The sequence below is a fragment of the Vicia villosa genome, linkage group LG6, assembly GCF_029867415.1.
Source record: "Vicia villosa cultivar HV-30 ecotype Madison, WI linkage group LG6, Vvil1.0, whole genome shotgun sequence".
NCBI classification, from domain to species: Eukaryota; Viridiplantae; Streptophyta; class Magnoliopsida; order Fabales; family Fabaceae; genus Vicia; species Vicia villosa.
Genome location: NC_081185.1, coordinates 133996937 through 134009492, shown reverse-complemented (window position 1 = coordinate 134009492; position 12556 = coordinate 133996937). Strand labels below are relative to the sequence as shown.

Sequence of the window (12556 nt, the reverse complement as noted above, 5' to 3'; positions counted from 1 at the left end):
ATAACTTTATTTCGGAGATGCATCTCCGAAGTCAATATTTTATATTAAAAAAAACACTTTTTCGGAGATACATTTCCGAAAACACCTTTTTTTTTCAAAAAAAATACGTTTTCGAAAATGAACTTCCGAAATTAGGGGTATTGTGGTAAATTCACCAGAGGTGGCCAAGAAGGTTAGGAGGTGGGTGAAGAAATTTTCAAAAAATATCATTTTGAAAAAAACACATTTTCCAAAACAAAACAAAAAAAGTCACTTTTCATGTATGAACTTCGAAACCATGTCACGTTAAAAAATTCGAAACCATGTCACGTTAAAAAATTTAAATACATCATAAAATAATATTTTGGTCTATTCTTTACTACTTTATATACATTATGTAAAAACATATGTTTATTTAGTTGTTACGTTAAGTTTTTTTTTTTTTTTGACTACGTAAAATTTTCAACATGAGTTAAAATAAAAAAAGTAACATGAATGAATTATCAAAGTATAGTATATCATACGAAAAAGAATACCCAAACTCAAATGTAGATTTATACATCTCATTTCAATTACGGTCTCCTGTCTCAAAAACAAAACTAGTATTGTTCTCTAATAACAATTGATCGTTTGTTTGGCAGCATATGCTGCGACTATTTCTGGTATCCGTATCTGTTAAGGTTTTTCAATTTACTTGTGTTGGAACTGTTGTGATGCAGATTGTTTGTGTTGTTCCCTTAGGCCATGGTGTTGTTGCGGTTAGTGGCAATGCGAAGTTTTTGTGGGAGAGTGATTGGGAACTTATTAGTATTGGTTGGCTCATTCTTTCTTGTATATGGGTTTATTTGGTATTGTTTGTACTTCTCTTTTTGGTTTCTTTTACTATGTAAAGATTCTGGTGTTAGATTTTAATAGTGATTTTTTTTTTTCAATCAATTGTGTTAGAGAAAGGGAACTATGACTTTCAATTGTGCTTAATTACTCCAAAGAGCATTAGTTAGTACAGACTTAGAAGCTAAACTATTAAAAAAAATTGCATGAAAAAAAAAAAGTAAAAATAAAGACGGTAAAGTGCGTAAATAATTTGTTTGATTGATTAAAAGTTGTTTGAAATTTACAAAGAGTGGTATTTCTAGATGAAATTATTTTACATGACATAGCATTGTGATCTATAGAAAATTGTCTCATTAAGCTATTAACGCGGGTAGTGCATGATTGTTCCCTATGTTTTTGGGATACATGGTGCTTCATGTTTGGTTGTTGTCTTTAATTAGTGGTGCTATAAATTTGAAACGCAATCATAAAGTCTAATTATTCAATCATATTATTCCTTTGACTAAAACCAAAATTTTGGTGGCCATGTTAAACTATAGTAGATTTGAGATAGATTAAGTTGGTTATTGCTTGGTTGTGTTGCCCTTGTATGACTATGCCAGACTCGACAACTCCTTTTCGGGAGCCTCACCCATAAGGTCGACAAGGTAAGAGAAATCCTCCTCCAATGTTGACACCTATTGTTCTTTTGGAATACGGGGTCCCGGGCTAGCCAAGAAGACAAGAGCCAGAGTAGCTAACATACATGACTCTCATTAGGAACCACTAAGGATACCACCGCCTTTAACAGACCCTGAGGAGGTTTCTCCTCAAGCATCCAATTGAGAGGGATGAAACAAAATCTTTGTTGCACTAGTCGTGGGAGGAACATTGACAGACATTGAAGTCTTTGAAGGACTAGAAACAGTCAGGGAGATGGAGAGTTTCTGTCTTAGTTGGTAGATTTCCTCCTCATTATTCATCGAATTTGGAAATACCAGTTACCCAAACTTAAGAGCATTATAAATGACCAAAATGAAGGTAAGGGAAAGAATACTAGAATCTCACAAAAAATGACCTTCTTCTTCTCCTCCTTGGTACGGGCATCCATCAGCAAACGGGTCTTAACAAGTCATCTCAATCGTTTCTTTGAAGTTTCATCACAAAGAATAACGCCTCTGAAGTGACCCAACCCTCTGACGAAGGTGACTAATCGTTTTTTCAAATAAAGTTCATCTTTGGACAGGTCACTCTCCTTGTAGATGCATGGTCTATTCCCCGTCAAGAAATGACATTTGTTCTAGTACTTATGAAATAGACCGGTACACGTGTCTTCTTGCCTGACCACTATGGTACATACTGTCGCATGAGCCACTTTATAGAGCGGAATGACTAAAAATAACTGACTTTCAAAATTCTTCAGTCTACCCAAAAACACTTCGAAACAGCGCGTAACTTGTGCCAATGTGATCAGGCCATTACATTGTGACTGATTTACTAAACCATGTTGCACTTTGAAGTGATTGAAGGAAAGGAACAAAGAGGGTTTTTCCTCTAATATTCACACCAGTATTGAAACATCTTGTCGAACGGCCAAATCACATGACTTAGCTGCGAAGGAGAAATCATTAGGCGGTTCAAAATCACTATTTCGAAACTATTGAAGGAAAATCAAAGACACAAGATCGAGAAGGTACACACATCGAAAGGAATGGAACATCCTTCATACTCACTACAAATCCTATTGTATTTCTCAAGGGTCAGTATAACCAAATTTGAACAAGGACCTACATCCATAAAAGCTCTGTCAAGGCTACATTCTCAAGCCAAAGTAAAGGCATTTGTGGAAATCACATGATCAGCCCAAGAAGCGGAAATACCTTCTTGTGATTTTTAACTCATGGTCGATGCTACTTTTTGCCAGTTGTGGAAAGAAAATATGTTATAGAAATACAAACGATAAAGAAGCAAAGGTAACATCTCAAAGAACCATATAACCGACCCTTCATAGATCGCATGTAGACTTTCCAAAAAGTAATAATCACTATCAACGCTCCATATGGCCTCATGGAGACACTAGAATATTTCAGTTTCCAAAGATCATTATGACAGAACCTACAAAAAGACGTTTGAAGTAGGGGCGTATTTAAGGCGCAAATTCCCAATCACCTCTTAAATTTCAATTCAAGTCAGGATGTGGCTTACACAAACAAGCGAATACGGCGAAATCCCTTGCACTACTAAGCAAATACGAGGGCTTGGGTGAACTATTTAGACCTGCCAAATGGCCAGCGACCATTGCCTAATCAACAATTTGATAAAACGCTTGCAGAGTAGGGGTATTACTCTAGGGAAGAGCGTAGGAGATCTCAGTCTAAGATGCATCCACGGCTCCTCGCATCATACACCCAAAGAGTAACAAATGGTTATAAGTTATAACTGCTCCACTATATAAATGAAAAGTGTGTCATTCTTGAGGTACGCAATTTCAAATTCAAACTTCATTAACTCTTCTTACTCACATACTAACTTGAGCGCTGTAGTGTTAACGTTATAGGTCAACCTATTCATCATAGAACCAAAAGTTCAAGTCCAATGTTGCATCACGCAACCTCCGTTCTCTGATCATTTCTTATTCATTACTAGGTATAGCTTAATTATACAAAGAGTTTGTACTTTGTAAAATAAAAATTAAAAAAATTATTAAATAAATTAAGCACTTAACTTAATTATTTAGTTTAACCTAATTCCTTTACTAGCTATAGCTAGCCGGAAAGGTAAGATAAGTCTCCACTCTCCACGACTTCACTCATGATGTATTAAGAAACGAAAATGTGTGGTACTAATATAACCGAATGGAAAACCATGAATATTTTATTTGGGCGGTTATGGAAGATTGAAATGAGCCTTTGGAAGTGTAGAAAGGAATGATTAACAATTTCATTATGATTTATGAGTGATCCTGTCAAAATATAAAACTCCATTATGAGTAATATCTTCAATTACAAGGATACTAATCAAGTGCTTAACCACTAATATTTTTTTTCAAATAATTCTATAAGGACAAGTAGAAGTGGAAAAAGATGGACCAATCGATTAACTTATAATTTATTTTTTACGAATTTATTTAAATAAGTATTTGACTTATGTTTATATAGATTAATATTAAAAATTATATTATATTCATAAGAGAGAATGAAAGCACATGAATACTCATGAGATAAAATCGTATAAAGAAATCATAGTGAATTATATGCACATTAGTCCTATTTAACGAACTAACTACACTAACTAATACATCAACTAACTCCTAATATATTAACTAACCCTAACCATCTTAATTTTTAAGATGGAAACCGAAATGGTAAAAGAGAGAAGAAGAAGATGAACTTGAGCAAGGACAAAGAGAAATGTGAACTCTCATATACTCATCTTGAATGTGAAGATGAGCTCAATATTTTACAGTATTCTAATCATATATAAAAAAAATTATTCAAAAATTTAAAAATTAAAGGGTAAATAAACAATTTTTAAAATTTTAGAAAATAGCGGAGACTGAAATTACATGCATAAAAATTTTGAATGATCATTTATTGAAGGAAAATTTTATAGGGACTAAAAATGCAGGGTCGCATATTTATAGGACTAAAAACGTATTTAACCCTTATTTATTTAACTTTATGCACACAAAACTATAGTAATGAACACAGAAGATAAGATTTTGAAGTCAATTTGTGTAGTTGTAAGAGTTCTCCTTTTCTCCGCTCAAACACCATTTCTAAGCCATACAAATGCTCTGCTCGTCCACTTTTTTTTGCTGTTATTGTGACTCTGTTAAGAATTACATTGTTGTGGGTTTTTCTAATGGATCAGATAATCGCATGTCAAACCATAAGGTAATTGTTCCTATACTTAATCCTATCTCCTAAAAAAAGAAAAGATTGAAAAAACACCCTAAGATTCTGATAAATAATTATATCTTATAAACCACCTAAAAATTTTATCCTATATTGAGTAGGTGATCTCACAAATAACAAAAAGGTAAGGAATTTACTCAACTGAAAATCTACATAAGAAAAAAACAAACCTACTAATATCGATAACACCCCTATCCTAAACTAGTAGAAGACCCGTGCGTCCGCACGGGTAATTAATATCTTAATGTGAATAATATTGTACAAACAAAATTTTAAACCTTAAACATTTAGAATGAAAAATATTGAATTAAATTCACTATAACAAAAATATAGATGAGACCAATATTTAGTTACATTGTTTTACAGAGCAGTAATATAAAAATACCAAAAAGGAAATAGAACAGGAATGATAAGAAATGGTCTTCAAAATGACTTCAAAACAAAATCACTTCAAGAATTTGATAATATCCTAAAAAGTATAGAAATACAATAATAAGAATTTATGTAATACTTAAATAGTGCATTTGGAATTAGAAAAAAGTTATTTGACCAATTATTTGAATGGTCATAGTAAAACAATTAGTTTGTTGCATAAGTGTGAAAATTATTAACCAAAGCTGACGTTGAAATAACAATAAATATGAGTGTACATAAGCACATATATTTTAATGATTTTTAGGAATATACTTAGAAATGTTAATGTGAATGATTTTTAGGAATATACTTAGAAATGTTAATGTGAAACATCATCCTTGATAGTGAATTTTATATATATAGACTATATAAAAAAATAAAATATTGTGCTGATAGTGAACCATGAGATGGAAAATTAATTGTTTGCATGACAATGGAATTTTATTTAATTTCATAAAAAAAAATTAACAATGAATTTTTTTATTAACTATAAAATATTGTATTTTTCTGTTAAGACTATATTTTATGTTTTCAAAATAATATTTGTGCATTTCAATTATATTGCCTTGTAGAAAGGAAAAGTTCATTGAGAAAATGTATATTTGGGCAATGTTACTACCAATATTGTTTTTTACTACCAATATTGTCACGTAATTACTTTATGCTGCACCACCAATATTCTCCCACATAATTGCATATATCAAAGCCACTTATTCTTGCTTTTGTGAAAAGTACTGAATTTTAAGTGACAAATGAAGTGTTGGAAATAAGTAATAATTGTCATAAAGATGGAATAAGTTTATCAGCAAAACAAAGAAAGACCAAAGCAAGACTCATAAGATCTAAATTTGGTTATAAAACATTGGTTTGTCATCCTTACATATGCTTGTATTCAGACACAGCAATTGCATCATTGATGGCTAAGACATTCAAAAAGAAGATGCAGAGTGTATAACCAAATACACTGATAGTACATTGAAAGAAAGTAACTTGTATGGGTTTTACGTGTGTCAGCATTTTCTATTAATAGGTGATTATAAATTCTGCTTAGTAATGGGGGAAGCTTGTTATTGGTTATCTTTCTCATGAGAGTGTATATCCAAAGGCGATGGCAGATGAATCAATTGAAGCTTATCACCATTTTAATAAAATACATGCCTACTTTCAATTCTCTGTTATAAAGCCAGGACTAAGCAAGCATTATCACCTGAAACACATATACAATCGGCTTGACTTGCCAAAACAAAAGAACATTATCATTTTTCATCCCTTCACCTACACAAAAAAAAAGTTACCAACATCAGACTCAAAGAAGCAGCAAACAACTGTTCTTTGTCTGTTTGTATGTGTCTAGGAAACACAGATAACTTAACTCATAACACAACACTATACCTATTCTTTTGAAACACACTTCTTGTAAGATAAAAACAAATATTCCTTACAATGATATTGTAATCGTTTTCGTAACGCATCCCATTTATGTCATAGTCTCTCGTTTTATCTGGATCACTTAAAATTGCACAAAAAAGCCAAAGACATGTTAGATTATACAGACCTGACATAACTGCAATATCATATTTATTGGATCACTAATCTAATCCCTTTCACAGCACTTGTCACTACTTAGCCTTGCTCCACCCAGCCTAAGTCTCGGCATTCTCACCTCTCAGCGCAAAACTCAGCTTCAACGCTGCATAAGCCAAAGCGATCCTACACCGCTTCGAATACGAAGCAGTACTCCACTGAATTGCAAAATTATTGCAATCTCCAAGCAAGACAGTGACCAAAAGTTGCAACACTGTGGTCTAGTGATGCTAAACCAAAACCAACTCAGAATCATAAGTTGATGTGAAACCGTAATAATGTCGAAACCGCAAAAACGAAGCTTACCTTGCTCTTCAACAACAAATGTCTGAAGAGCCACTGATTCAAGTTGAGTATTTCTTGGCACAGAAAGAAGTTGTTCTTAGTTCCTCCTCTTTTGAGGGAATGTTGATTAAGTCTGGTTCTTTCTTTTCCTTTCTTCTTATGTCTAATGCCTGAGTTAACATTGCTCTAGCTTCCATTATCTGCAAGCAAAACATGATTTGTTGTTAATACAAAAAAAAACTAATAATACACTAATACCAAAAGTTAGAGGCAGTTGAAATAAAATTTACAAACACAAGTGTACCAGTTGAAATATAATTCTGACTACAATTATGATTGCCTATAAGAGTAAATAATGGGATTGATAATTCAATCTTTTCAATTAATGTTTTTTTACAATGTCTGTATTTGATTTTGGTTTGATAATTTACACACATAACCAACTCAGAATTTATAGATGAATTCACCTACAGTATGAACCATAAAGAGCATGATATGGAGCTTGCAACAGTTAAAGTTGATCTTTTAATCCAGTTATTGTGATCCATTTGGCTTCCAATATGAAATGGAGCACTCTTAAAGCTTTGTATGGTATGTCATTTATACAAAACCATCACCAAAGCATCAGTCAAAGGTAATACAGTTAGAACATTTTTAGCTATCCCACAAGGGCTTTTAACTTCAACAGCCTCAAGCCTATTCATTGGATTCATATGAACAAAATAGTAAAGAACAAAAGAACACATGTTTTATTGTACAACATTAATCATTAAAGGAAAATTGATCATTAAAGTAAAAATAAGATTAATCTTGAATAAAAACATAATAAACTCAGTTACTCACCTGAATCCAACATAAAATTTGTTTATTTTCAAAATTCATCAATACGATCACCGAAATATAAATCCAAAAAAACAGAAAGACACAAAATAAAGAATCCTTTGTTCATTTCACGAAATAAATATATTTTCAAACATATCTAGAGAATCAAATGTGGAAGAAAAAAAAAACAAAAACAAAAAAACAAAAGAAAAGAATAAATAAAGGATTAGAGATATTCACCCTTAAACTGTCTTTAAACAAAAAAACAAAAGAAAAGAAAAGAAAACAATCTTTAAACTGTTAATCCGAAAATCGCGGAAAGAAGAAAAAAAACTCACGCTTCCTGATTCTACTACCTCCGACCAAGTTTTTCATTGTCCACCACCCTCCGACGCTACCCATCCATAAGTTTATTCGAAATATGAGAAGGGGTTTCTTCGTGTTCCATTTCAGAGATATTTTCGGCATAGCTAGGATTTCAAAACCAAATAGAAAAGAGAAGAGAAAAATGGAAGGGAGATAGAACAGAAAAGTTGTTGTCGGCGGAAAATGACGGAAGAGAGAAGACGGGAGAGTGGAGACCAGAAAGAAAGACAAGGTGAGGGAAAAGAGAAAACTGAGAGTGAGAGGAAAAAGACATGGAAATAGGAGGATTCAATAATGTTATGAAGAATGAGAGGTGTTAGGGTTTGTGGGGTTTAGAGAGGGAAGAGGGAAAACCAGAGAGAGATAGTGAGAGAGTGTAGAAAATGAGAGAGATAGTGAGAGAGTGTAGAAAATGACAAAAGTGTGGAAAGAGGGTGGATAGAGAAGAATGAGAGGGAAAAGAGAATTTGAAAAAATTGATTGCCACTTGTACAAAAGGACTCTTTTTATTGGTTGGAATTAATTCAATTAGTAAATTACGATAAAGGGCAATTCTTAGTCTACTATCTACTTCTATCTATCTACTATCTACTATCTACCCATTATTATTAGATTGACCAAACTACCTAATATACCCTTCTCACAAAAATAAATTACACTACTAATTGGACATTTTTGTAATTAACAAAATAACTCTTTACTTTATCCTTTGATTCCCCAAGTGTTCAATTCTCATTGGTCAGAATTAAAATATACTTTTTTCTTTTCTCCCGAAACCCTAGCGCAGCCGCTGCTTTCATCACCTTCTTCAAGTTCCTTCTGCATCAGCTTTAGGCATCTTCCTCCAACTCATTACTTTTTGTTATCAAAGCTTGAAAGTTTTAGTTGGTTTGTTGTCGTTTTCCGTATTTCAACATCAAATTCAACTTCATGACAATTAATTGCTTTTTGTTGTTCATCTTCCATGAAAACACCGAAATAATATTTCACCTTTATGTTCTTCTTCTTCACTTTCAGTCAGAGCACAACGAAAACACTGAAACACTGAAATAAAGTTTTGATTTTTTTAGGGTTTTTGGTTATTTCTATTTTTTAATTGTTTTTCTTTTGTTGCAAAAAGTGTTTTCAAGAGGTTTTCTGGAAATGAGTTGCCTGGGTATGATGATGGTGATGTGGGTTCAGCAAGGTTTGACAAACCTATAAGCTTTGCTGTTGATGTGAGACTTGGACCAAAGTGTCACGGGTCTCTCTAATTGTTCTCTCCATTATTTCATTCGGTAATTTTCACTACTTATTATTAGATTATTAGATCTTATTGTTTAATGGTTAGTTCACCATTCCAGTGAAATGCTATGGGTTTGTTTTGCAAATGCCAAGTTTCTTTTCCTTCTTCTTTCTATTATGAGGTAAATTTAAGTAAAGATTTGTGTGAGAAAATGGTCCAATATTGATTTCTTTAGAAAAGAGTTATTTATCTAAAAATGTATTATTTGTGGGTCTGTTATGATTTTAGAAATTGAAACATGTTTTTTTTTTAATATTGATATTGATGGTGTATGCGGTTTAAACGAGAAAATTAGAATGCTTAGTAACAATGAATTGTTTGTAACTGTGTTGTCTTTTCTTACAAATGAAATATCATTGATTTACATGAACATTTTGATAATGCAATGCTATGAATTTTTACCTTCCTGACACATTTCGTTTGTTATGATGCAGAAAGTGAATGGGAAGGAAGTTCTAATACAACTTACTAGATTCATGGAAAAAATACAGCTTCAAATAATGGTCCTTTATTTTTTTTCTCATTATGCTTTTTCCTTCTTTTTTAGATGTTATAGGATGCTAATATGAAGTTATCAGAACACAGAGACCTGATAATGGCAAAAAAGCGTTGCAAGCATTGCTCTAAGTGATGCAGCTGGAAAACCCATTAAATGTACTCTATGGGATCATTATGGTTCCCAACTAATGAATTACACCCTCTGACAGTGTTGTTGGCCCAAATATTGTGATCCTTACTCATGCTTTGTGCAGACCAAACACAGGTATATTCAGTCAATACATCCATATTTATCTGATATATTATACCATTTCAGTTCTTATTTATCCGATATATTATCCCATTCTTGGTTTGACAACTGTGGCATTAAGGACTATCATGAGGGAAGTGAGTCTCATATGTTCCCATTCTAAATCAATTTCCTATACTATAAAATGCATTTAGTTTTCAGCATCCCATGTTTCTAACTAACTCATGCATTAATCTTAACCTTTTAGGCAAATGAGGATAACCCGTTAATCTACCCTTCAATGCTTGACAAACTTTTAAATAAAAAGTTTGCTTTCTGAGTCAAGTTTCAGACCCTGTACTGCCAATGTTCATAATCAAAAAGCTTGTGGAAGCAGAAAATTATAAAAGCAATGTATTGTTTTATGATTTTTTAATATACTTTAACACTTGGGCTACCTAAATAAGAATAGTGGATAGACTTATTATCGTGGATTGTTTGAATTCTATTGCCTTTTTAATTGAATCTGCTCTCCTATCCGGCTATTTCCGCAGGTGACCAGGTGGTGATGAAGTATATAATGCATTTGATAATCAACTCCCTGCCGCTTTAAAAAGGCTGCAGTTTGACAGGAATCTTTCAATAGATAATGTGTGGAAGCTTATAACTCAACTTGATGGATATCAACCTCAATTGATAGCTCCTGAACAAGGATAGAGGGCTGATGTTAATCATGGCTGCAGGTATTGTGAATCCTAATGCTGTTGAAATTTTCTGTAGTGGTGTTCATCAAAAAGTCGTAAATATGCGGTGGTGCTTATAATCTGCAGTTGTGGTCTGGGTGATTCGTTTGCTGTTTGAAGTCGGTTTTTCCTAAAGATTGATGATGGTTTTGGTTTGTTCCTGTTTTAGAATTTGATCTTTTGAGTTTGCTAGCTATTATTTTAGGTGATTGGTTCAGCAGTGGTTAATGCGATTAGCTATTGTTTTAGGTGATTGGTTCAGCATTGGTTAATGTGCTTAGCTGTTGTTTTAGGTAATTGGTTCAGCAGTGTTTAATGTGCTTCCCTTCTTTATGTAGTGTTAAATGATGTTCTGCACATCTACTATTGTTTTATTTCTCGATGTATTAACAGTAGCACTCTTTGTGCTTTTTCTCTTAATCAAATTTGGCTTATTCACTCCCTATTACACACACTTATTGAAAGTAGGTATCACTTATCATCACATTTTGCCTAGAACTGCAATCCCCTACCCTCTATTCAAATAGCATTTCTATCCATGTTCTTATGGTTGCCATTCCGCGTACTCTCTTTGCATGCTATTTTTAATGCGACAGAAGAATTCATTCTATCCATAGATGAAGTCAACAACGAGGTTTGTTTAGCTGTCTACTGTGTGATTGGTGTATGTCAATCAAAGTATCTATGATATTTATCTTTATGGTGTTATGATCACTATGAATATTGTGAGCATGCTTAGATGATGAATGAGTTATCACGTATTACACCTCATAAAAGACATGGAGAGCTGAATTGCGCAACAAAAGAAGCTTTTTAGATTAAGCTATGATGCATCATCGAATATTCTCATCCATGTTGGCAACACCTCTGGTTCTGGCCATGAGATTTCCACCAGTGGAAACAGCATCTGAGCAAGCATGACATCATGGATATTTTGGACCAACTTAGCTTTCATATCAAGAATGTATCATGTAGACATGCCTTTCATTGAAAATAAATGTTCTCTAGATCTATTTGTTGGTGTAAAATTCTTTAAGCTTTGAGGTATTAGAGAAAATGTTTGAGTGAGAAATGAATTTTCCATCTTTAAGCTTTGAGGTATTAGAGAAAATGTTTAAGTTCTTTTCACTTCTGCAATTACGTTGTTTTCATGAGCCTTTTGAAACTGTGAATAGAATCAGTATTTAAGTTATAATTAGCTTTGCCAATAAGTGTTTTTTTTGGGTTTTGTGGTTCAACTATTTTGAAGTTTAATGGTTTAATAATGTTTGTCTGTGAAACTGATTTTGGTTTAAATGTTGTTCATATTCGTTTCCTATTTTTTCTTCCAAATGTTCTTTTTGTCAACCAAAATTTGCTATGTTGAAAAAGAAATTAAAACAAGTTTCTTTTCGAACTTACATTTACAAACATTTACAACAGGAAGTTTGTTTTTAAAGTTTTAATTAGAACTTAGCTTTAGCTTACATGATAAAGTTGAACTTAGCTTATCATTTCCTGTTTTTTTTTTCTTTTAAATGAACTTTCTTTTACTAAACCAAGTTATATCCACTTTATGGTGCTATTTAATGAAATATTTTGGAACTTACGTTTGCAACATTGGAACTTATTTTCAAAGTTT

The 12556-nt window shown here is 32.6% G+C and overlaps 1 long non-coding RNA gene across 1 annotated transcript; it reads left to right on the top strand.

The window, feature by feature from the left end:
* Positions 1–9178: 9178 nt before the first annotated feature.
* Positions 9179–11869, top strand: LOC131610082 (uncharacterized). Its single transcript, XR_009286398.1, has 3 exons — positions 9179–9457; positions 10013–10228; positions 10747–11869. It is a non-coding gene; the product is annotated as an uncharacterized LOC131610082 (long non-coding RNA).
* The last annotated feature ends 687 nt before the right edge of the window (positions 11870–12556 follow it).